This window comes from Ochotona princeps, chromosome 2 (genome assembly GCF_030435755.1).
Source record: "Ochotona princeps isolate mOchPri1 chromosome 2, mOchPri1.hap1, whole genome shotgun sequence".
NCBI lineage: Eukaryota > Metazoa > Chordata > Mammalia > Lagomorpha > Ochotonidae > Ochotona > Ochotona princeps.
In genome coordinates this window covers 71,511,139-71,537,869 of record NC_080833.1, presented here as the reverse complement: position 1 = coordinate 71,537,869, position 26,731 = coordinate 71,511,139, and the positions used below count along the sequence as shown (strand labels likewise).

The window sequence follows — 26,731 nt, the reverse complement described above, 5'->3', positions numbered from 1 at the left end:
TAATTTTTGTATCATGCTATCCTGCTAAATTCTCTTATGAGTTCCAATAGTCTCTTGGTTGAGTGCTTTGGGCCTCACGGTAGAAAATCATGTCATCTGCAAACAGGGATAATTTTGATTTTTCATATCTGATTTAATTTCTTTAATTTTTTTTCTTGCCTGATAGTTCTTGCAAGAACTTCCAATACTATATGGAATAGCAGTGGTTAAAGTAAACATCCTTGTCTAATTCCAGATACTAATGAAAAGGTTTCAAGTGTTTCTTCTTTTAATATGATGCTGGCATTGTGTTTTTCGTAAATGGTTTAGATTGTGTTGTGGAATGTTCCTTCTATGCCTATCTTGTTTAGGACTTTTAGCACGAAGTTTTAATTAAAGATCTTTTCCTTATGATGTGTTATGGTGAGGATCGCTTTTGGTGCACCTTTTTGTTCTGTGCCCCTCCTGTATTTTGTTTCCTAGCTATTTCTCTGTATCAGGGAAGTTCTCAATTATTATTTCATTGAATACATCTTTGAACCCAGCTTCTCTTTCTGTGCCTTCTAGAACTCCCATAACTCATATATTCAGCCTTTTAATGGTGCCCCTTAATTCCTGAATGCTTGTCTTAGCTTGATTCAGTTCATTGTCCAGCTTTTTCACTGTCACATCATTATTGCAGGAGATGTCTTCCATTTCTGAGATTCTTTCTTCTGCCTCATTCATTGTTTTTATTGTTCTTTAAATGTAATGAATTACTTCAATTTGTCTAATGTTCAACCTGCCTTGCATTCATGAGTTAAATATCAGCTATGCTATAGCATCCATCATCTATCTATCTATCTATCTATCTACCATCTATCTATCTATCTATCATGTAATTTGATTTGGTTTGCTAATTATTTGATGATTACTTTAAACATACATTAATTACATTGTTCTGTAATTTTTCTCTATTGCCATGTTTTTCTGTGAAAGCTTGTGTGGGTCTCCTAAAATAGGATTTTTTGCCTCCTTTTCTATTTTCTCAAAAATTTCTTTGAAGACAAATATTAATTCCTTCTTCAATATTTGTAAAAAATCACACATGAGCATGTCTGAATCTAGAGGTTTGTTTATAAGATGGTTTTTAATTACATATCTAATTTCATTTGAGAGGCATAGCACTAGTTAGACATCTTACCGTGGCATCTGCCGGTCTTAATAAGTCATGCTTTCAAGAACAATTTGTTCTTTTCACCTAAGTTATCAACTTTACGTGCATAAAATTTTCCCAATTTTTTTTGATGTGTGTAGGAGCTGTAGTAATGTTCCCATTTCATTTTTAATGTTGGTAATTTATGTGTATTTGTTTAAGCTATATGTTTCTTGTACTTATTTTAGTTTTATCTTACTCTTTTTCACCCATTTTTTTTAAGATGGAAATTTTGGATTACTGATTTCTAAATTCTCTTTTCAATACAAGCATTTAAAACTATAAACACGTAAGTATTGCTCTGGTACATTTTGATATGTGGTATTTTCATTATTAGTGAGTTATCTATAAAATATTTTCTGAATTTCATAATGGTTTATTATTTAATCATGAGTCATTTTTATGTATTGTTACTTAATTTCCAACTATCTGAAGGTTTTCAGGTTTATTTATTTATTTATTTTTGTATTGGCTTCTGATTTACTACTAATTTGGCCAGAGAATAATACCAATGCTCTTAGATTTATTGAAACCTGTTTTATGATTCAGTTTCAGATTATGGCCTATCTTGATTAGTGTCCCATGTGTCTTTTTTTTTTTAAGATTTATTTATTTTTATTACAAAGTCAGATATACAGATAGGAGATACAGAGAGGAAGATCTTCCGTCCGATGATTCTCTACCCAAGTGAGCGCAACGACTGGTGTTGCTCCGATCCAAAGCCGGGAACCACGACCTCTTCTGGGTCTCCCACACGGGTGCAGGGTCCCAATGCATTGGGCCGTCCTCGACTGCTTTCCCAGGCCACAAGCAGGGAGCTGGATGGCAAGTGGAGATGCCGAGATTAGAACCGGCGCCCATATGGGATCCCGGGGCATTGAAGGCGAGGACTTTAGCCGCTAGGCCACGTCGCTGGGCTCCCATGTGTTCTTCAACACTGAAATGTCTTGTAATTGTGGAATATAATGTTTCCTGAGTGCCAATTAGATCGAGTTGATTGGCAGTGCAATTCACATTTCTATCACCTGATTTTTTGTCTACTTGTCCTTTCAATTACTGAGAAATGTTAAAGTCTCCAACTAGGGTTACAAATTTGTATTTTTAATCCTCTAGTTATGCTAACTTTTATTGCAACTATTTTGGAGGTTTTCTATTTAAAGAATTGACTCTTACCATCACCAACTAATTACTGTTTTTTTTTATAGCAATAAACTCATTAATATTATTACAGTATACTGTCTCTTTCTAATTCTTAATGTGTTAGAGATAGGTAATGTATTGTTTTATTTATATTTGAGGGAACTGAATGAAATTGGTCAAGGTTGAATAACTGGTAAAGATGGTATTGCATTCTAAAGTTTTTGAACTTGACAGCAAATCTTCAAAGTCAAGAGTATTTTGATTAATACTATATTCTAGGGTAAATCCCTAGAACATGTCCTATTTTTTATATGTTTGGTTTTCATAACTTTTAACTTACATGTTTATTCTGACAGGTGTAAGTCAATATTGTCCTAAATAATATTCATATTTTGCCCTTCATTTCTGTTGTTAATTTTTTTCTACTGCATCTGATCCCGTTGAACAGAATGTAAAGATCAAAGTAATCAAAACAAACTACATTAGTTAAAATGACTGACTAACCTTACTGGAAAATCTTATATTACATCAAGATAATTTGCAATGACATATTTTCTTCTTGGGAAGAATATATTAGTGAATACAACCTAAGTAGAAATTTACGTAATATAATTACTATACTGTACTTTTAAATATTACAGAATCCTTTTCTATTATCTAGATTTATTATTTTATCATCTTTACATTAACTAGAAGAATGAAACTTCATTTTAAAAAAGATTTATTTTATTCTTATTTGAAAGGCAAAGTTACAGAGAGAAGAAGAGACAGAGGTCTTTCACCTCCCCAAATGGCTCTAATGGCTAAAGCATAGCTCATCCTAAGCCAAGAGGCAGGAGCTTTCTTTAGAACTCCCATGTGAGTACAGGAATCCTAGGATTTGAACCATCCTCTGCTGCTTTCTCAGGCCACAAGCAGAGAGCTGGATTGGAAGTGGAGTCCCTGGGAAACAAATGGATTCCTGTATGGGATGTGCTGGAGGCAGAGGCTTAGCCTCCTATAGCATGGTGCCAGCCCCAGAGGATTCTTTCTCTTTCTTCCTTTCCTTCTTCATTTTCTTTCTTTCCTTCCTTCCTTCCTTTATCCCTCCCTCTCTCTTTTTTAAACCTCATATACTTATTCAAAAGGCAGAGTAACAGAGAGGGATAGACACACACACACACACACACACACACACACACAGAGTAAGAGACAGAAAATACGAGAGAGAGAGAGAGAGAGAGAGAGAGAGAGAGAGAGAGAGAGAGAGAGAGAGAGAGAAGCAGGGAGGAGATCTTGGATATGCAGGCTTACCCCCAAAATGACTGCAGTTTCTGAGGATGGCCATGCTAAAGCCAGGACCATGAAAATTCATTTGGGTCTCCCAAATAGGTGGCCAGGGCCCAAGCACCAGGGCCATCCTCCAAGTATGTTAATGGGAGCTGGACTGGAAGTGGAGCAGCTGAGATAACCTGGGCATCTGATAAGGGAGTGCCAGTATGAAGCTTGACCCTCTGCTAATGCTGGCCCTGAATGAAAACTTTTAAACTCTGGACCTTCCATTTTAAAGAATGCATTCTCTATTTTAAATGAACTAAAAGCTAACAGCTCAGATTGTTTTCATGATGCATTTGAATCTTAGTCTACAGTGTTATTATTTAAGTTACACAAAAACATTAAATATTAATCTGGCCAGGATCCATCAAATCCAACAGAAATAAAAATCACAGGGATGAAATGCTAGTGTCATATTACAGCTTTCATCTACAAAACAAGGAAAAAATCAGAGCATGAAATACAAGAAATTCTGGCAGGATTTATTCACAACTATTATTTTGTCATTTTTCAGGTTTACCAGAAGAAATACTTGTGCATCTGAAAGTGTTGCTGGTAGCATGTTCTTGGTGGTTGTTTCAGGCAAAGCCAATATCTATGGCTTGAGCATCAGGTTTGGGAAAATTGGTATGTCAGGTAAGGTGCAGTCCTTGGCCACATGTGGCTCCATCTCTGCCTATGCAGACTTTAGCTGTTACAACTGGTTCAAATAAACAACTTTGCTGCTGCTCTCCCAGAGTATCTTAGGTATGACATGTACAGATGTGGCTACGTAAATATGATTTTTAAAATAGTGGATCTAAATTATCTCTTGAGTCCCCTTTTTCCATGACTGAGAATTTTATCCTGTCATTTTCCAGATGCCACAGACAACTTCAGCAGTCTTTGTCTTCCATTTATTTTTTTTATCGGAAAGTCTGATATGCAGACAAGAGGAAAGAGAGAGAGAGAAAGATCTTATGTCTCTTGACTCACTCCCCATACCACTGCAATGGCCAGAGTGGCACCAAGCCAAAGCCAGGAACCCAGAGTCTCCTCTGGGTCTGCTACGCAGGTGCAGGGTCCCAATGCTTTGGGCCGTCCTCGACTGCTTTCCTAGGCCACAAAGAAGGGAGCTGGATGGGAAGTGGTGCGGCCTGGATTAGATCCAACACCCCATGGGATCCCGATGCGTGCAAGGCCAGGACTTTAACTGCTAGACTATTGCGTTGGGCCCCCCATTTAAAAAAATTATAGTATCTACATTCCAAAGGTATAATGGAGTATTCGGGTTTTGCCATTGAATGGTGGGAAAATACAACTGGTTTGTGTTGTTTTGAGAGATGATTGTCTTTTAATGTTTAAATATTGGCCTCTGTCCCTGCTGCATTTGTTGCTGAGGTTCCCCTTCTAGGTATTTATTAGATAAGGACTGACTTTAGTAGGCCTGTGTGATGGCTCAGTGTCCAAATCCTAACCTTGCATCCATTGGAATCCCATACAGGCGCCAGTTCGTATCCTGGCTATTCCATTTCCCATCCGGATCCCTGTTTGTGGCCTGGGAAAGCAGTCAAGGATGGCCCAAAGCCTTGGGACCCTGCACTCACGTGGGAGACCCAGAAGAAACTCCTGGCTTCTGGCTTCAGATCAGCTCTGCTCTGGCTGTTGCAACCATTTGGGAAGTGAACAAGCAGACAGAAGATTTTTCTGTCTCTCCTTTCTGTAAATCTGCCTTTCCAATAAAAATAAATAAATCATTAAAAAAAAAAGAACTGACTTTAGGGCTACGGCATCACCCTGGGATCCATGAAAACAACTGAATTCAGTGCCACCTGTGTGTAGTACATCATGCCACCACTTCAGTATTGCTGCTTTCCAGGTTAAGCTGCTGCTTTCCATGCCAGCATCCCTTACAGATGCCAGTTTGAGATTTGGCTGCTCTATTTCTGGTTCACCTCTCTGTTAATGTGTTGGAGAAGGCAGTGGGAGGTAGCTCAAGTGCTTGGGTCACTGAACCCACAGATGAAAGTCCTATCTGCTGGCTTCAGCCCAGGGTATGTGCAATTGGGGAGTGAATCAGTGGATGGGAGATCTCTCTCTTTTTCCTCTCCCCTTTCCCTCTCCTCCTTTTTTGTCTCCCCTCTACCCTCCCCCTCTTCCTTTAACTTTGCCTTCAAGTAAATAAAATTAATCTTCTAAAAATTCACTGTTCCCGTATTAGCAAGGCATGAGCACATAGGCATTAACCCTTCCAATCCAAGGCTCAGGTGGGAAACACCTCACCATTCTATTTATATTAGTCAAGACAGGTGAGGTTTTGGCTGTGATGAGGATTGCTCCCCAAATCTTAGTGGATTAGAAAGACAGGTTTATTTCTCACTTGCCTGGCCCTCCAGGGCTTCTTCATGCCCTCTTCTTTTGGATCCAGGCAGGTGGAGACAACACTGCTGAATTAGAGGGTAAAGATGACATTCATTACGCTGATTAGTGAAGCCTACATTTTATTGGTTAAAGCAAGTCAGGAGGGTAAGCTCGACACTGGAGTGGAAGAGCTCAATTCTCTCCTAGAAAGCGACAGCTGACATTTTTGAATCATAAGATTTCAAAATCATGGGCCTGGCGGCGTGGCCTAGCGGCCAAAGTCCTCGCCTTGAAAGCCCCGGGATCCCATATGGGCGCCGGTTCTAATCCCGGCAGCTCCACTTCCCATCCAGCTCCCTGCTTGTGGCCTGGGAAAGCAGTCGAGGATGGCCCAAAGCTTTGGGACACTGCACCCGCGTGGGAGACCCGGAAGAGGTTCCTGGTCCCGGCATCAGATTGGCGTATACCGGCCCGTTGCGGCTCACTTGGGTAGTGAAACATCGGATGGAAGATCTTCCTCTCTGTCTCTCCTCCTCTCTGATATCCGGCTTTCCAATAACAATAAAATCTTTAAATAAAAAAGATTTCAAAATCATAAGCCTACTCATTATTCCTTGGTTCCTTAATGGAAGGAAGACCTAAGTTCTCATAATAGCAGTCTTGGAAGAAGTGTGGTATCAGCAGTTCCTTTCCTATGGCTTTCAGTGTTGTTTCTTCTCCAAATCAAATTCTGCTCCTCAGAAACCCTATCTAGGAAACCCTATACAGCCTGCAGGGAGGGTGTTCTGGTTCCTCATCTGTTCTATTGTAACCCATTCTCTGAGAACAAATGTTTACATTGAGCTTCTTTCATCATTTAGCCTTTGAAGTTCTAGAAAATTTCTGCTTTGCAAGTCATAGTCATTCTATTTAAGATCTTTTTTTTTTCTGTTATGAATTGAAAAAAAAAACACTTAGGAGTCTAGGAACCCAGAACTGACATTTTTTATTCATTTAAAGATTTGTTGCTTGGCTCTTTCGCTTTCAGACACTGGGAAATGGCCATAGAGCTCAGTGAATGCTCTTGGCACATGGGACGGGGGCAACTGAGAAAGCAAACCCAATAAATCCTCCATTATTGCTTCCAAATGCAATGTTAGCATAGTTGGAAAGTTGATGAAATGCTTGCTGAAGTAGAGTCTGATTGGGTGAGAACTTTAGAGTGTTGTGATTCCAAATATCTATCCCAAGCATTATTCCAGCGTGCACTGTCCTTTTCTAAAGCTCATTGTGAAGGAATTGTAAAGGATTTCAATGCTAGCTTTCAACAAGTGTGCTTCAAAAACATCTGTGAGAAGGGACTTATAAAGATAAATTTAATTTGGTGCAGAAAGTTTGAAATCCACGTATCTTGAAAAATTCATGTAAAATGCATTTTATGAAAAAATGTATGCATGGATTAAAAAATGTTTTACATACAATTAAACTTTCCCCTTAAATCAATTTATCCATGAACTGCTGAAAACATCCATGCAAATATGAAAGTTATTCATAGAAGGGAGTAGAATAGTAGCTATCAGATGATGGGAGGTATAAGACTTAGAAGGGTGGAGCAGCATGGTTTATAGCAAGGAGGTGAGACTGGTGGAAAGAATAACCTCTAATGTTCTTTGGCACTGTAGAATAATTATGGTTCACAACTGTGTATCTCAAAAGAGCTAATATGGAGAATTTTGAATGTTCACAACACAAAAAAGTAATATACTTTTGTGATAATGGAAATGCTGGTTGCTTCATCTAATCATTATGTATCACATACAGGTATTGAGATATCACACTGTACCCCATATTATATGGAGTTATTATATGCCAAATTTATGAAATGGACCCTCCCAACCAGTAATATCTGTTATTCCAAATTTGGTGCATATGGACAAGCAATGCTAACTAATCCAAAATGAACATTGAATGAAATATTTTGGAAACTGCCTATCATAAAACTTTTGCCAATTTATAACCCCACCAGCAACTACATAAAGTTGTACATTTCTCTCATATTTTAATCAACATTGGAAATACTATTGCCACTTTGATGATTGATACACAGTATTTCATTTTAATTTAAATTTTCTTTACTTTTAGATCAAATTCACATTCATCATTCTTTGATAATTCTCCTTCCAGTTGTTCATATATTTGTCTAATTTTTCCATTTAATGTTAGTTTTTTATTATTATGAGTTTTACATACCTCTCAATAAGTAATGCAGAAGGCTAACAACTCTCCATGTATCCTATGTTAAAAATGTTTTCCCCCAAGCTTTTGAATTGATTTTAACTTTTCTATTTGAAAGAGAAAATCAGAGAGGGCAGGGAAGAGTGCTCCCAAGCACTGTCTCCTACATGTTCAGAATGATCAAGGCTGGACTGGAGCTGGGGCCAGTTACTGGCAAACTGATTTGTGTCTCCCATGCTTGAGTGTCTAAATTAACAGGCAGCTCAGGATGGAGATGTGGCCAGAACTTGAGCCCAAGCACTCTGATGTGAACATGGGTATCTTAATCACAAGGATAACATTTGCTCTTTGTTTGATTTTTTTTTTTAATTTATGGCATTAGTTTTTACATTCAGAAGTATTTTTTCACATGTAATCTGCTGCATTAATACTTTCCCTGTGATTTCTTTTTCTTTTTAAAAAGACTTATTAATTTATTTAAAAATCAGCATTATAGACTGGTAGAGACAGAAAGAGAAAATTTTCAACCACACTTCAAGTGGTTGCAATGTGCAATGCAGAGCTAGTAGCTTCATCTTGGTCTCCCTCATGAGCGGCAGGGGCCCAAGCACTAGGTCTAGCTCTTCAGCTTTCGCTAGACCATTAGCATGTGTTGGAAGAGGTACAACTGGGACACAAACAGGCACCATTCATATTGACTCCCATGTTACAGATAGTGCTTTTACCTGCTATCCCACATCTCCAGCCCCCTCTGTGATTTTTTCTTTTGCATTTATGTTTTAAAAACTCCCTCCCATTTTTGAAACAAAAGAAGCATCAATATTTATTTTATTTTAATTGATTCATAGTTCCCTTCTTTTTGGTAAATTAATTTCTTAAAGAATATGAAAATCACATCTAATTTTTCCTGCTACAGTCAATGAGTTGTTTCAGTGTAACTGACTGAATAAATCTTCCATATCCTAATGATTTAACATGACTGCATCAAATATTGGATGACAGGCACACAACTAGATTGTCCTGGGCAAACGAGCACAAAGGCCACACCAGATTTAATGTGTTTATAATATATTTTTGTATCTGCTATGGCAAGATTCCCCTCATAGCTTTCTCAAAATTTGTCCCTCTTTTCAGAAGCATAAAAATACACAGAATTAAATGGTCCCCAGATGAATACTTAAAAAGTACTTGTAGTTCTTCATCAAGTGTAAAGGTCTTTCCCATTGCATATTGATATGGTCTACTTAATTTAAATGAACTTACATAGAATCTGAGATTTTTGGTACTGTAAAATATTTCTGTTGCTTTGCAATGGCAGTTACTCTCCTGCAGTTGAGAGACACTCTACAGGGCCACTTCCTTGCCTACATCAGCTCTCTTTTCATTTGCTTTCTATGGAGCTGTTTACTCAGCATTTCTTCAGAACATTCCAGCTAACCAATACTGTGCTGCCAAGACCTTCCCTTTACAGCCACTATTGCACTCTCTCACACTAGTCACTGTCCATAGGCATTCTTGTCACTAATTGGAATACATGGACAAATTCAGTAAACATGCTTCTCAAAGGTAGTAACAGAGACACTGTGACTTCCTGTCCAGGTGATCAAAAGTTCAAGCTCAGTTGGGGACTGATGAACACGGACGCCTTTCCACAAAGCCAGGGTGGAAGGAAGACCTGTGTGGCTTTCTACCATGGCAGCAGGTGATACAGTACTCATGCCCTGTCATGAAAAGGCTGGCTAGCATAATTTCTCCAGGGTCATAGCTGTCCATCTAGCCACCATAATCGTGTTCTGTCAGGCACCTTGGAATGTCCCCCTTTTGCTATAAAAGCACTGATGTAAATCTGCATCCCTAGGAACCCCAACCCCCCACACTTTGTTTATAGAAAGCTGATTAGCAAGTATTTATTGAGAATGCTTGAATAATGTGCCAGGCCTGGTGTCCTTTTTTAATGTTAATTGTAATTAGGAATAAGTAATAAAATAAAATTTGGTTTTACTACCAATAAAAGTATTTTGGTAGAGAAAGCAGATACCCTAGAAGTTCCTGACGGCTAACCCCCTAGTGTCTAGAAGCTTCTAAAAGTTTATAAAGCTGGCATTTGGGGTAGGGGCAGGGGATTTTTTCTTTGCAATTCTCTGTTGCCTCTCATCCATTTTCCTTTGCCTGCTCTTGCCTTCGGTTCTTTGTTGCCATTCCTATTCTCCCATTTGAGCATTCTTGCCTTTCCCTCAGGTCAAACCCACTTTTGTTAAAAACCATGCAGTCGGAATGACTTTTTTTCCAATTGCAACAAACGTCACCAGGCTCCCTTCCCCTTGCTCCTTTCCAAGGCAGTCACACCTGGCGCTGCAGGATCCCAGCTCTCCTCTACAGTGCTCAAGTTCAGGAAGTTCCCATGTTACAACATAATGTGTTTCCAAGTGCCTGTGTTAATAAGTTGTTTGGAACTTAAAACAAATTTTCCCAGCAGAAGCAGTCTCTAAATGATGTTTACAGTTCCCAGTCCAGCCTGCAACGATTTACTCACTCTACATACTACACATTTGTTGAGTCAAGTACTCGCTAAGTGATGGCGGTTGAGAATTTCTGTGCTCTCCAGTTGCCCTTTAGCACTGTGATGTTTGAGTTGAGCTGTTTACTCCCCCAGTCCCGCTCTCATATATCATAGACAAGGTTTCTGCTGGTTCCAGTAAACAGGAGCATGAGCACTAGTTCTACAAGCTGCACCTCTCTCCACACAACTCTCAGCTGCAAGACTCTAGGCTACTTTTATGAATCCCCAAGATGAGGCCACAATCACACAGTGATCCAAATTCAGGCAGAGCCCAATGAAAGTGTGAGGAACATTAGATTGTCACGTTCTAGCTGATGAGACCCCTGGGTAAGGACTCTGAGATGATTAAAACATTGTTTTCAGAGAGAGAAAACTGGACAGAGAGCAGCCTCTGATGTTAGAAACTGTCTACAGGTGTTTTCCTAGGACATAATTCTTAATTTAAAAATTTTAAGTTTAGTGGTTTTTTCTTTTTCTTTTCTTCTTTTTCCTTTTCTTTCTTCCTTCCTTTCTTTCTTTCCTTTCTTTCTTTCTTTTGCAAAGGCAGACATACAAAAGAAGGAGATACAGAGAGAAAGATCTTCTGCCTGCTGGTTCATTCCCCCAAAAGCTGCAATGGTCAGAGCTGAGCTGGTCTGAAACCAGGAGCCAGAAGCTTCTTCCATGTTGCTCACGTGGGCACAGAGTTCCAAAGCTTTGGGGTCATCCTTGATTGCTTTCCCAGGCCACAAAAAAAGGAGCTGGATGGAAAGTGGAGCAGCTGGGATATGAACCAGTGCCTATATGGGATCCCAGTGGATGCAAGGTAAGGATTTAACCACTAAGCTATTGTGCCAGGCCCAGGATATAATTCTTAATGAATGCACAAAGGAATCCATGATCAGTGAGTGTGACTTTTGTGTTTTGTTTCATTTTGAAATATGCATTTCTTAGAAATTGGAGGGTGAATGGGGAAGTTGGGGGGAGACTTTTAAGCCTTCCATCTGCCATTCATTCCCAAAGGTCTACAACAGCTAAGGCTGGGCCAGGCTGAAACCAGGAGCCAGAACCTTGGTCCTCAAATATTGGAGCTATCATATGCCACCTCTCAGTTGCCTTATCAAGAAACTGGATCAGAAGTGGAGTAGCCAGGCCTTGAACTAAGTAAGCATTCTGAGATGGGTTACGGGTATCCCAGGCAGCTGTTAAACTTGCTGAGCCACAACATCTGTTCCAATGTGTTTAAAAAATTTTTAAATTTCATTTGAAACACACACACACACACACACACACACACACACACACACACACACACTATCTGCTGGTTCACTCCCAAAATGTCTACAACAGGAGCATGGCCAGACCTAGCAGGCCAGGCCTCTAATTCTCCCTTGTGGTGGCAGGAAGCCAAGCATCTGTTGCCTCCCAGGGTGTACATTAGTAAGATGCCGAAAATCTCTAGGGAATTAGGAATTGAACCCAAGCACCTATAGGATGGGAGCATCCCAAGAGACTTCTTAACTGCTAGGTCATGTAAGACCTAGACCCTGGCCCTCAATATCAACATTGAATGCACAACAAAAGCATAAATGAGGTAATTTTTGCCTCATGGTACTTCCTTCTTGGGCACTGACCAGGCGAACCCAGCGCTGGGGGTCGCTGAGCCCTGTTTTAGCTTTGCAGGGTAGAGTGAACAAAGCCTTCATGACGTTTGCTTCACCTATTCTTTACCAAAGGTGGATCCGTGGAAGTTTTATATTTCAGCTTTGAAAAACAAGGTATCCAGAACTATTTTGCCCAGGGAGACAAGTAGCCTCTTACAAGAAACTTAAACATGTTTTGCCTACCGTTGACCTAAAATGGTGCCTAAGATAGGCTCCAGGCCTGATCTACCTGGACACTCTGGAGAAAATTTGGGCTTCCAGCACAGGAGTCTGGTATGGGCCTGAGAGGGAGGCTGCACCCACAGCTGGTGGGCGTGGGCTGCAGGACCCCTTAGACTACAGGTGAGGACAGCGGGGACTCCAATTGGCTCTGCAACCAGTGCCCGCGGTTCTTTGTGGGGGCCTGCCTCTCGGGCTGCCAGCGCCCTGGGGACACCCCCGCCCCCCGGCAGGAGCGCGCCTGCTGGAGGGGCCGCTGCCCGGAGGGTGGGTGCGCCCTCCCGTGGGAACGTGCGGACGCGCGGGGCAGGGCCAGGCGAGGCGGGGCCCGGCAGGGGCGCGGCCCCTCCGCCTCTCCCTGATTCCTCCAAACTTTTCTTCAGGCTCCGGGAGCGTCGCAGTGGCCGCTGGAGAGGAGGTGCCCGCCGGTCGGCTGCTCGTGCGCAGCGTACTACGCTGCTCCTAGTTCCTTGCTCCCGGCCGTCGCCCCGTCGCCCCGTCGCCCAGTCGCCCCGTCGTCCCGTCGCCCCGTCGTGCTCGGCCCGGAGGGCATGCGGCAGCCGCAGGGCCCCCCGCTCCTAGGCTCGGCGGCGCGGGCGGGCGTGAGCGGTGAGTGTCGGGCGGGGAGGATTCGGTGAGCCGCGAGCAACCGGGGCGCGCGGGACTCCGCTGCTCCAGGGTCGTGACTTTTCGGGGAGTATAGTAGGGTTGTCCTGGTTTTCAGCTTGGGCCTCGAGCCCTGTCAGCCGTCCCGGGTCAGGATTCTGCGGGCGGGAATCTGGCGGGTTCCCACCTTCACTCGTGCGAGCAGTAAGCAGCCAAGATGCGGGCTGAGGGCCGCGTGCGCCTCGGCCGGGAGCCACCGGGTGGGCTGGGCGCAGCGGCTTCGGAGCGCGGCCCCACAGGTGCTTTTCTCGGCCAGACTGGGTCTTGCTGTGGTCGTGGCGTTTGGGAGGGGTATTCTCCAGAGACCCCCAGGAGGTGACATGTCTGGGCCTTCCAGTTACACGCGGAACGATGGCATGCCCCCGTCGGGAACGAGGTGAACCAAGCGCAGGCATCTAAAGTTGAGCGAACACCATCAGAACCGTGCTGGGGTGACTGGGGAGTCCTCGTCCACCCCCTTCAGCGCCGGGGAATAGAAGTGCTTTGTTCGTCATAATGTTACTTTATTGCTTTCTCACAGCTAGTTACAGCTACCCAGAATGGCTTAGAATTTTCTCAAGCACGTAGTTTTGAGAAGTGAGTGTGAATCTCAGAAACAATTTGGTCTTATTAAGGTAATCATTGAAACGGCCCTGAAGTGTTCGTAGGGCGATTTTTAACCAAATCCTTTTCACAAAATGTTTCTCCTCCCGTGTTACTTATCTTTGCAATGTCCCCGCAATCCCCTCCCCCCCAGCCCCCGAACCTGGCCATACTGGAATTCACTTGGGAAGGAAAGTCCTGCTCAATCTCTCCGGGTTCCTCCTTGTTTTTACTTAAGTCCCAGAGAAAGTGACTGTCCCAAGCAGTCTCTTCTTTACAATTCAGCAGGTGCTCCATGCCAGGCCCCGTGTTTGATGAACTTCTGCCGGATCAGTGGCTGTGAACCCTGCTTCCTAATGAGACCTTGCATCTGATGGTGTATGGCAGTGAGAGCCTGGTGAATCAAATTTTGCTTTCTCAACCAGAAGGGTAACGGTTATACATGCAAACCTGGCTCTGTCAGCATCATGCCTGCTAAACAAACCGGGCCATTCTCAGAAGTCCAGCATGCAAACCCTGCTCCCAAGAGTTGTGCAGGTGATACAAGCTTCTCTTGTATGGACCTGGTGTCATAGAAGGACGTGGACATCCAACCTTCTAGGCTACTCACGGGCCATCACCCACTAATTAATGAAATAAGCCACTTTGTCAAAATTTTATTATTTATTGTCTTCAGAATTCTAAAGTGTGTAGCTTTGATTTAATTTCAGGTGGCACCCTTTTTAAAAGTCTGGCAGCTTGCATGCAGCAGATACTAAGTCTTTGTCAAATTGGATATAGCTTAGGTGTATGGTTGTTTTGTAAGATGCTTGCTAGAACAGATTTACATATATTTTCCATGAAGGCAGATGGATGAAAACATTCCAGCATGTGACAGTTTTATGTCCATCAGAACCATGTGAAACCTGAGAATTCATTAAATGCCCCTCTTCTTTAAAAAAATTAATAATAATAAAAAAAACCACACACAGAGGTGCATACCCACAGTCCTGTAGCCAGGCAGCCCCAGAGGCACAGAGTGTCAAAGTCACCTGTGCATGCTGTTTAAGGCCAGCGGCGTCACATTGGGTTTCCCAGCTTCCTGCAGAGGGGCAGCAATCCCCCTATCTTAAGCCCAACCTCTTATTTCTTTGGGCTGGGGCAATGGGAATGACCCTCACTAGAATGGGAATTACTATAACTCACGTTACCCATTAGCCATTCTCTGTGGAGTATACCTTAGTTCAAGTGTTTTCTAGCCTGTGATTATACCCATCACAGTGGTTCAGTCTGACTGCAGGCTTCTAAAATGGTAGAGCCCAGGCATTATTAATGCAGGGCAAAGGCAAAAACAGGACCCAGCAGTCATATCACCCTGTGTTCATGCAGGCCTGTCACAGTGCAGCCTTGGACACATTGTATAACTTTACCCCCTCTGAGCCCTGCTTTCTTCATCTGTAAAAATGGGGATTATAGCCACTCCCTAAAAAAGAAAGGGAAAGCTCCTTGCAGAGTCTCTGCTGGGCTTACCTCCTGTTTGCCCTTTCTGCCTTGGGAGAAAATGTTGACACACGGCTGTCAGTCAGCAAGACTGCACAGATGGGTCCCAAGCATAAGGCTGCTCACAGACAGTATGCACACTTTTCCCACGTGCATTCCCCTTTTCTGACACCTGCCCTTGGCTCCCTCCTTTTTTCCTCCTCCATGTATTAAGGCTCCTCCTTTTTGTCCGTGATGCTCCATTGTCTCTGAATTCTGTATGGAAATATGGGGGCACAGCCCCTCTGGAACTTATTCAGACTGTGAATGGGAAAAGTGCGGGTGAGCGTGGAGAGCAGTCTACACACGTACATAGAGTTTGTACTTTTATAAGTGAGGGGCTAGAAGTACTTGGAATGCTTGGATCTGAGTTCTAATGCTAGCCCCATTTGAAAAAAAAATGTTTCATTTTATTTCAAAGACGGACATGGACAGAGATACAAAAAGACAGATGGAGAGAGGTCTTTTCTCCACCGTTCACTCCCCAAATGTCTACAACATCCAATGCTGAGTATCAGGATGAAAGTAGGAGCCAGGAACTCCATTCAGGTCTCCCATGTAGGAAGCAGGGACCTAAGCACCTGAACCATCAAATGCTTCTCTGTGAATTTTCACAGGAAGCTGGATGGGAAGCAGAGTATCTGGGACTTGATTCAGGTTCTTTCACATGGTATGTGGCCATCCCAGAAAATGATTTAACTGCAAAGCCAAATTTCCAGCCTCCACTTTGTTTAGCTTCTGCAACTTGCCATATATTATTTGCCATCCATGAATTTATTTTCTCATTTATGCAGTGCAGATCATTCCTTTTTTACTTCCCTGCCAGGGTTCCCATTAAATCACATATGTGGGAAAATGTTGTTCCTTTTGAAAGGCCACCTAAAGATTGGAATTAGGTGTTTGGACGGGGTGCTGGGGTGAAAGGAGCCCTTTGTAGCATGGCAGCTGCGGGGGTGCCTGAGCCAGGCCAGACCACAGTGCTTGGGATTCAGGCCAAGGTCACTGCTGCCACATAGCAAATGAGTCCTAGGCTTTCCCAGGCCGGAGAGATTTCTTCCCTCAGGGTAAGTACACCATGAGGGTTCTCGGGTACTGGATTAGACCCTTGGCTCCACCCTGCTCCACCATCTTGTGGCAGGTAGAATCTGGGCAGGGTTTGGCCGTGAGGCTGGGGCGAAGGGAGCCCCCTGTAGCGTGGCTACTGTGGGTGGTGCCAGAGCCAGGCCAGACCCCAATGCTTGGGACTCAGGCCAAGTCACTGCTGCCACACGGTGATTGAGTCCTAGATTTTGGGCGGCAGGTGCACCTATTTGGCGGCAGTCTCAACCTGCTGGCTGCCTGGTGGCAAGGTTTTTAGGGTATATAATTGCTGCCTAGGGACATACATGGATAAGGCCAGTGTAAGTATAGGTGAGAGATGAATCCTGTGTGACCTCCAGCGATGGGGTCATGGAACTTGCTGGCAAGTGTGGGGACTGAGACCTGGTGGCTTGGAGGGATGAGTCCGTAAGATCTCTTTGGTCCAGACTGATTTATCAGCCAACATGGGAATCCCAAAATGCACTGTTAGCATAGAGCATCACAGACTGCCACACACCAGTCCACACCAAAGCTATGGCTGGGGGCCTGTCTGGTAGGGCTAGGTACCAGTACCTGAATGAGTGATGGAACAGGGGACGGTCTCACTTAGCATGGTCAAGACACTAACTAGCACATGAGAGAACCTGGTCTGGGAGTAGATTCTATGGGGAAAGTGTGGGCAAAACCCTGTGGAAAAATAAGTCCCACTGGTTAGCTCAAGAGAGGGGAGGTGATGGGTTGAGCTAGGTGTGACTATGGAACCTGCCATCACTCACAAGTAAAGTAACCGACAATAGTCTGGGCAGGTCAAGGCAGCAGCATCTGAATGTGCATCCTAAAACAGGTTGTGGGGTGGGCTGGGCTGCAACTGGAAGGAGGTGGAACTGGCAGGCCCGAGCAAACCTTAACTCACAAGGAAGAACAGAAATCAGGCTGGAACACAGGTCATGTTGAGTGAGATAAGCTCATACACCAACTTGTCTGCATGAGCCAGGGATACTAGGCCACAGCATTGAAGGCAAAGACTGAGACAGGTAAGGGGCTAAGCCAACAGGGTCAGAGCAACCACTGATACGCACATAATCTGTGGCTGGGAATAGGCCCAGCTGGGGAGCTGTGAGAGTTCACCCTTGCTGGTTTGGGGTTCCAATGGGTGAGTGTGGGGGCTGGAGTGGGGACTGCATTCTAGTCTGGATATGGCTGAGTATCCCTTGGCACAAGTGTGAACTGGGGCTGGGTGTACTGAGCTAGGCTAAACTCCAGCAGCACCATCTGGTGCTCATGAGAACTAGGGTATATGTAGGACAGACTAGGCTAGGTTTCTGCCTCCTACTGAGCCATGCGTGAGCAGTGTCTGGGTATGGGTGAGCCTTGGCTTTGGCTGGGCTGAAACATCCAACAGTAAGAACCGGAATGGATTGAAGGCCAGTCAGCAAACAAAGGCCACTGTTCCTATAAGGACAGGAGGTGAACTAAGTAGGGCTGGTCCATGGACCCACTGGTATGCACAAGATCTGGCATAGGGAGAGGTTCTGATGGAGGAGTTGGGGAAACTTCTGTCAGGACATACTTCCTGTAGGTGAGCACAAGAACCACAAAAGGGAACAGCCCAGACCAAGGAAAGGTACCCAGCAGCATACATTTTGCATAGGTCTGGGCATACCAGGCTGAACCAGTTCACATTACCTACTGGCGAGTCTGAGCACCAGAACAGAGTGTGGGTTGGACCAGGTTCGATTGCAACACATACCAGTACACATTACAGCTGGGACTGGGTGCCTGCTGGGCTGGGTTGGGCTAATCTGTAACCCTCACCAGCATCAGCTGGAATTGGGGTGGGCCCGGCCAGGCCAGACTACAACACCCAGTGCCAAAAGTCGAGGCGAGACAGGCCATTCCAGACTGGGCATCAGCACCCAACCACCACACGTGAGAACCAGGGAGGGAGGGGGCAAAGCTGGTAGGGGGAATGTGGAGGGCTCCCCTGGTGGACTGCCACTCCCAATGGAGAGCGTGAATTGAGATGGGGGCAGACTAGACCAGGCAGGGCTACAACACCTGTGGGCCTCATGTGAGCTAGATCAGGAAAAAGCAAGATTGGGCTGACTGTTCCTACTGGTTCAAGCATAAATCAGAGTGGGTGAGGGCTGTTTGGGCTTTGCCATCGCATCAACTGGTAGATGCTGGCACTGGGGGCTAATTCTGTCAAGTTTAGCTGCAGAACCATCTGGAGAATGCATAATCTGGAAGTGGGAGTGGTCTAGGAGGGAACTAGTGGGCACCTCCTTCTTGGGTTACCACTCCCACTGGAGAGCATGCAAACCAGGCCTGGGGCAGGGGTTTCTAGACAGAATGACACCTGCCAGCATGTGTGTGGGCTGGATAGTAGGGCAGGTTAGGCTGAGCTAGGCTTCAATGTCTCCAGTGATATGTATAAGAGGTAAATGGGATGTGGGACAGACTGAACAGGTCTGCGGTACATACTGGCAAGTATAGGAACCAGGGTAGGAGTGCAGGCCTGGTGGGGGTTATGGGGAGTCGCCCCAACTAGGCTGCGCTCCCATTGGTTTGTGTGAAGGCTGAGTGTGAAGTGGACAGAATCAGGCTTGACTGCAACACCCATTGGTTGTGTGAAAGACAGGGCTGTAAACAGAACAGACCCTTCATTTGCAACCACAAGCACGTGCATAAGCTGATTGGGGCGACAGACTGTGTTGGACGCTGTAATGGCAATCACATATAAGAATCAGGTGTGGGATCACCCCAGATGAAGTTTCTTTGGGGATTACTCCAACTCAACTGCTGATCTCAGCACCCCAACCATGAAGAGACTATGTCAGCTAGTGGATTCTGAATAGATTTCATCATGCTTGGAATGGCAAGATTGGCAGTAATTCAGACCTGTTGAACTATCAAAACTGCTTGAGCAGGACCCTCAGAGCATGGCCCATGTCAGGGACCTGGGATGGGTGGGAGCCTGGGTGGAGCTTCTCCCTTTATCTCTCCCCTTACCCCAGATACAGAAAAAAATAATGATATTAATATGGAAGCAGTGGTCTTACCCACTTTCCTGTAGTCCTTGACTCTTTGTGCCCTAATCAACTATGTAAAAATGTTCAAAATAAGAGAATTAAAAAAATACTGGTATTAATAATTAGAGTTTCTGAAAGTGCGAGGTCCCAGGCAGTTTCACTGAGCCCTGGCCCTGTGGGCATGGTAGGATCTCCATGTGGGTTTGTTATTGCTGAGTGGGCATGGCTGCTGTCCCTTCTTAACCCTCTCTCTTGTCCTCTGCTTTCATACTTGATTTCAGCAGAAAATCATATTAGAGCTGAGGCTCCTTTCTTGTGGGGAATGTGAGAGGAAGGTTAGCATCAGGACCTAACACTGCATAATCATGACTGCAAGTATGGGGCAAAGTTCCAAGTAACCTTGCTTTCCTGCTGGGAATACCTGTACTGTCTGCTCATCAGTTCTTGGTGGACAAAAGCTACTGTCAGCTACTTTCTTAGGATATCGGGAGGAGGGTAGAAGCAGCCACCATCAATCATTAGATTGGGGTGCACCTGTATGGCTCTTAGTGCCTGGCGTCTTCTTGCTAACTTGGGTTCCTAAGGTTCAGTCTGCAAAGTGTAAATGGACTCAGGCCTCTCCTACACCTTTGAAACACAATTCACCTAAGTATTTTATGTGGTCAGGAAGTCATGTATTGTCCTCTGATCTGGTGAGTCAGAAGTGTAGTGTCCTTTGGGAGCAAAGATGTACCTGTTTCCAACCCCATCTTACTACCCTTGGAGACTATCTCTTCTTTACTCCTCTTCCCTTGCTTTCTGGCCTCTGAAGCCGCTGACTGCTAGCCTCAGAGCCTGTCTGCCTGTAGTCAAGAATTGCCCCCAGCCAAATAGGCCCTGATATTGCCCCGTCCACTGAACCGTGTCTCACCTCTCCAGATGTGAATCATTCATGTCCCCCAGGCTGGACCGGGCTGTGTGTCACTCTGAAGAGTAGCCTGCCTCACCCTTTTCTGAGCATGTCCATCCAGCTCCCTAATTACTCATCAGCTAGCTAGCATTCAATCTATATTGAGACATTACTCTTGGAGCTTCTATCATGTAGAAGCTTGGAGCTCAGCCATGTGCAGATTCAGTGGTATTATCAAGGATGGCTTGGCAAGTGGCAGTACTGAGTCAGAGATCACCTTAGTCCCTCCACAAGTACACTAGTTTGCCCAGAAGCCTTCAAAGTAAGTGTGCAGTCTGAACAAAAAGAGTGTGCTTTCATAGTAACTGAAGCTCTAAGGCAAGCTCCTGGTCTCCCCTTTTAAGCCAGGTTGCTCTCGAACCTATCCTCTGTAGAGATTCTGGAGCTACCTTAGCCAGACTCAGACCAGGTAAGTCAAAGGTGAGCACTGGAGTCAGTCAGAGACATTTATTCCCAAAGCAGAGTTGGCAATCCGGAGTTCAGGTTCAGAGCCACTAGTGGTAGCTAATTATTGACGACCGAGGCAAAGGATCAGATATAGAATCTTTCCACAGGAACATCCAGGAATCATGTGTGTCCCCTGTCTTGCTTAATTTTTGGTAAATCATCTCTTTCATTGGCAAAAACTGTCATATGGGTCTGGTAAACAGAAAAGAAGCTTTATTTTTGTTTTCTGTCCCTATGGCATTAGAAGCAAAATGCTTCCCTGTCTTTCTCTCTCCTCTCCCTCTAAAAACACAACACAATTACACATGTATATTCATTTTTTCTGTAGACTTTTTGATATGTTTCACATATATATGTGTATATGTGGTACCATTTAAATATAAAGTATTTATATATGTATCTCACATAGGATCACTAGTATTTATTCTGAATCTTTTGTAAACATGTTGCAGACATTATTTTCTATCATCGTTAAACATTTCAGCATTTAAAAACCAGGCATGCCAGTGTGGCAGCTCAGCAGGCTGATCTTCTGCCTGAAGTGCCAGCATCTCATATGGGCATCGGTCCAGGTCCCAGCTGCCTCATTCTGATCTAGCTTCTTGCTTATAGGTTGGAAAATAAGTGGGGGATGAGTCAAGTCCTTGATCCCCTTCACCCATGTGAGACCCAGAAGAAACTCCTGGCTCCTGGCTTTGTATTGGATTAGCTCCAGATGTGGCAACTATTTGGGGAATGAACCAGTGGTTGAAAGATCTCTCTCTCCCTCTCTCTATGTATATGTACATTTATATGTATATGTGTGTGTCCACCTCTCTGTAAATTTGTCTTTCAAATAAGAGCGAATACTTAGATGGTCCTGGAGGTCTTGGAGCCAGCTTTATGGCAGGTAAAGCCACTGCCTGTGATGCTGACATCCATGTCAGTGCCAGTTCAAGTTCCGGCTGCTCTTCTTCCTATCTAGGTACATTCAAATGGCCTGGGAAGAGCAGGGAAGGATGACCTGAGTGCTTGGGTCACTGCTAATCACTTGGAGACCCAGGTGAAGTTCCTGGCTCCTGTGCTCATCTGGAGAGTAAAACAGAGGATGGAAGATTTCTTATATTCTGTCTTTCCTTCTGTCTATAACTGCCTTTCAAATAAATAAATAAACCTTAAAGAAAAAGACCCATCTCTCCCTATATAGCTAGTATGCACTTCACCAAATCAAGACATGGGCATGGGCACGATACTGTTTACTCCCATTCGCAGTTTATCAATTGTCCCCCAACTGTCTCTCTGACCTCATTGTCTTGGATTTCTGGTAGATTTAATTGTTGTGCCACTTCTGAAATAGTGTTCTGCCTTGTCCATTCCTACAGGTTTTTTTTTTTTTTTTTTTGCAGCATCCAGATGTTAAAGATCTTACATTCTATAGGATGGCTGTCAGCCTCGATCTGTTGAGTGTTAGCTTGGGGACCAAGTACAGGCACAGGGTGTGTGTTCTTGGAAGGAATAGGACAGAAACAGAACTGTTCTCAGATTCCTACAATAGAAAGTACATGTTGCAACTCATCCCACTACTGGGATGCTGACCTGGATTACCTCATTGTGTTGTTATCTGCCAGATCTCCCTACCATAAATTCACCACTTTTTGCTTTGAAAGTTACTGGTGTTTGTAAAGATGTGCTAATAGCCTGTTCCTCATTAAACCGTTACCTACAGACTCAATATTCGTGATGACTTCTGCCTGAATCAGCCACCTCAATGAAGGTTTCCAGTGCTAGTTCTTTGTTTTCGTTAGTCCTTCTACATTAATTACTTGGCATTCTTCTCCAAGGAAGATCTACCTTTCTCTTTTTGTGTGTAGTCATATATTGGAAAGTGTTCAAGGACTTCTTTTGTAGTCAGTAAGTTGAAATCTTCTACTTAACCATTATTCGTTCTGATGCTCAACTTGTCCTCTGCTTGACCAATGGGCATCATGGAGCTGGTTCCCATGTCCTTTTGACACATCCCTGTTACTCAGTGAACACTTTTTTGGATTCTGTAATATGTTCCCTGCTCATCTCATTCTTTCCCTGATTTACTGAGTCCCTTTATGTTCAGAGTATAATTTTTCTTCTTAAAATTATGTCCATTGAGGGATTATAACATGATATTTTGATTTATATAACTTGATATACCTATATATAATTATGTAATTCCTGTAGTCAAGCAAATTAATATACACCTCACCCAGTCATCATTTTTGTGTGAGTATTTGTGTGTGTGTAATAAGAATTGCTGGAATCTACTGTCTTGACAAATGAAAATTATATAATGCAAGATTATTAACTGCGGTCATCTTGTTGTACATGGAGGAAGGTAGAGGGATGGGAAGATAGATACTGAAAGTTGCAGGTATTATAAAATGGATAAATCTAGAGATATAATGTACAACATGAGATTGGTGTACTGACTTCCAGATACAGAAGTGGATATGCCTCTTGTTACTAGGGTACCATTGCTTCTGACTCTCCCAGAAGATAGAGCTGGCACATGTACATACATATACATTTATAAATTTATACTTCTTCTATATGGTTTTAGTTCATGTACTGTAAAATCATGAATTCACACTAAATGTGTACAGCTTCTTTCCAGTACTATAGGACATTTCTAATTATTCCTCTTTATTTTCTCTGTACTTCCCTTCTGTGACATTTCGAAACATGACTCATAGTGTCTTCAGTATTTTTACTTATTTGCTAAACTCCCAGCTGTGAAGGTCATGCTGCCTCCTCTGTGTCCCCATCCTTTTCCACTGCCTCTTGCTCCTGGTTACTGGGCTTGTTGGTCTGTGCTTTTGTGCAGCTGCATTATTAGCTCCAGTCAGTCCTTCCAGCTCACTGTTGTAGAGGTTTCTTTCTTTTTTTTTTTTTAACAGTTGCTATTTATTTTATTTTTTATTTTTATTTGCCTTGATATTGATATTTTTGCTTTTTTAGAATTACTAACATCATTTGTATATATTTATGAGCTACATTTTTAATACATGTATACAACATGTACTGGTCAAATCAAAGAATCAACATTCACTTTTATTCTGTGATTTGCATGTTGTAGAGGTTTCTAAGCAATAGCTCATAACTGCAAAGAACCCTTCATAGCAATGCATTCTCCATGCTTTGTCCTGGGAAGAGAAGGGATAAGAAAAAAAGAAGGCAGGAATGGAAGGAAAATGAACACAGAATTATATGTTGTTCTCTGAAACAACTTTATCAGTTTACATTCTCGCCAATATAATAGAGGAGTATCCACTTTCCCTACATCCTTGTCAATTTAGAGTATTATTCACTTGTTTAAATGCTGTCAACCTGTAATACTTCACTTTTATCTCTCCTACAGTTTGTACCACATTCAACCCTCTATTATCCTTCAGTGTCTCATCTTAAACTCTACAGCAGAATTTCCCATTACTGACATTGTTGATGGTTTGGCTTTATTATGAAGAAATGTCCTGAGCACTGTCATATGTGCAACAGTATCCCTGGCCTCCACCCTGTAGATGCCAGTAGTACCCGCAAGTCTTTTTTTGTTAAGATTTATTTGTTTGAAAGGCAGAGTCACAGAGAGAGAGAGACAGAGATCGTCTGTCCACTGATTCACAACCCAGAAGGCTGCAGCCACTGGGTTTGGGCCAGGCTGAAACCAGGATCCTGGAAGTCCATTTGAATCCACCACATGGGTGACAGGGACCCCAAAGACTTCAGCCTTCTTCTGCTACCTTGCAAGAATCATTAGGAGGGTGCTTGATCAAAGTGGAGCAATCATGACTGGGACCATTGCCCTATGGGATGCTGGTATTGCTCATGGCAGCTTAGCTCATTGTGCAACAGAGTTATTCTGTACCCTCCTCCTCTCACTCTTTCTCCTACCCCCACCCCCAGTCTTGACTGTCACAAACAGTTCTAGGTATTACCAGCTACCGCTGAGAAGAATAGGGAATTAATCCTGCCTGGATACCCACTACTCTAGAGTAAAAGCTTCCTAAGTACATTTTGAATCTTTACACAGGTCTTGTACACTGCTTATCTGACATATCATGTTAACAGGACAAGGATGAGAAGAATCAGTGATTGCGTTGAATCCATCAAACAGCATAAGCAAAGTTTGTCCATTATATGTGTATAACTTGTGTTCAATTTGCAGAAACATCCCTCAGAAAGAACCGGAAAGGAATGGTAGCGATGTTCAAGATCCATGTGTTGCTTACAACTGTTATGAGGGTTTTCACACTATTTCCTTTTCAAAATATTTATTTATTTTCACATTACTTGAATGACAGAGTGACACTGCATCCAGGTATCACACACAGATGGCAAGGACAGAAGCGTTTGAACCATCACTTTCTGCCTCCCAGGGCGCTTTAGCCAGAAGCTGAATCAGAAGAAGAGTAGCCAGGAGTCCACTGTAAGATGTGGATGTTTCAAAAGGTTACTTAACCTGTTGAGCCACATGCACAAATCATTGATGCATGAGGGGGGTGGCTACAGTGCTTAAGGAGAAGATGTTATGCTATGTTGTTCAATGTACTAGATGTAACATGCATATTGCTTCTCTTCTTTCTCTGAGATGGGGGAACTGACTGATCATTGCTGTTTTCTATCATGTATTTAGAGTTTTATTCTGACATTCTCATTTGATCACCCAAACTTCTCCCACTTCTCATACTTCCTGATCAGAAATCCCAAAAATGGATACAGCTAACAAGCTTTATTGACACTAACCACAATCAGATTGTGTCTTTTCTAGAATCCATGCATGTTTACAAAAGGCACTCCTGTCATCAGGGAGAGCACATCTGCAAATGTCATTTCTCCTGGGGACAGGGAATTTGCTATGAGCAAGAGGCTCCGATGGTGGGTGTGGTCAGAAGGCCTGTGCCAGAACAGTAAGGGATGATCAGGGTGACTCAGTCTCCTGGCTGTCTTCTTTGTTGAAGGTTTCATTGGTCATCTCACCACAGGGTCAAGACAGGAAAAGAGATGTGAGTTCACTTTGAAAGACACTCTGTGGTCTATTTTGATGGAATGTATTTTGATGGATTACTGAATGTATTTTGATGGACTACTCCTGCTGGTGTGGTCTAGGCGAAGTGTGCTAAGTAAGATAGTTAGAATGTTAAGTATCAGGTTGTCAACCCAGCTGGCTCACCCTCATTCCCTGATTATATGTTTTTTGTGGGACCGAAGGCTTTCAAGGACAGTGAAAAACATCAGCTAGTGACCCTGAGCAGGGTGCTGATGGAGGAGAGAATGTCTTGGCTTTGGGCTCCAGTGGTCTGCTCCATCTGAGGCAAAAAAATTCCTCCTTTGGTCCCCCCTCCCCATAATCTCTCTTGGGGTTCTCCTCCCCAACCTCTTGGGAACAGATACCCTACAGCTCATTGGACCAGAAGTGAAATGCGTGCTTTATGTTACCCCGTATCTCAACAAGTTTGATTTTGTCTTTTATGTCATAGGAAATTGGAGCTCAAAGAAGTTAAGGAACTGGACCCAGACCCCATTGATATTAACTGTAATTAAGTAATGTTCTGTGTTGGAGGCTGTTATAAGTACTGTATTTGAATCTCCCAACAGCCTTCAAAAGAAGGCATCCTAATGATTCCTTTATCATAGATGAAAAAAATTACAGCACAGGGAAATTAAGTTGCTGATGAGCAAAACTTGTTACTCAGGCTGATTAGCTCCAGAGGCATGCCCTTACACATATGAACATTCTGTTTCCGCAGCACCTTTTGTTAAAGTGGCTTCCCCACCCCCCTACTCTTGGCACCCTTTTGAAAGACCAGCTGGTGGATCTGTTCTGGCCTTTATAATTATATTCTA

At 43.4% G+C, this 26,731-nt stretch overlaps 1 protein-coding gene across 1 annotated transcript in view; it reads left to right on the top strand.

The window, feature by feature from the left end:
• The first annotated feature begins 13,116 nt into the window (after window positions 1-13,116).
• LPAR3 (lysophosphatidic acid receptor 3) overlaps window positions 13,117-26,731 on the top strand; it is an 82,637-nt gene continuing 69,022 nt past the window's right edge. The window contains exon 1 of the mRNA XM_058660885.1: window positions 13,117-13,213. The gene's annotated coding sequence lies outside the window, so the exon portion shown is untranslated. The remainder of the gene's footprint in view (window positions 13,214-26,731) is intronic.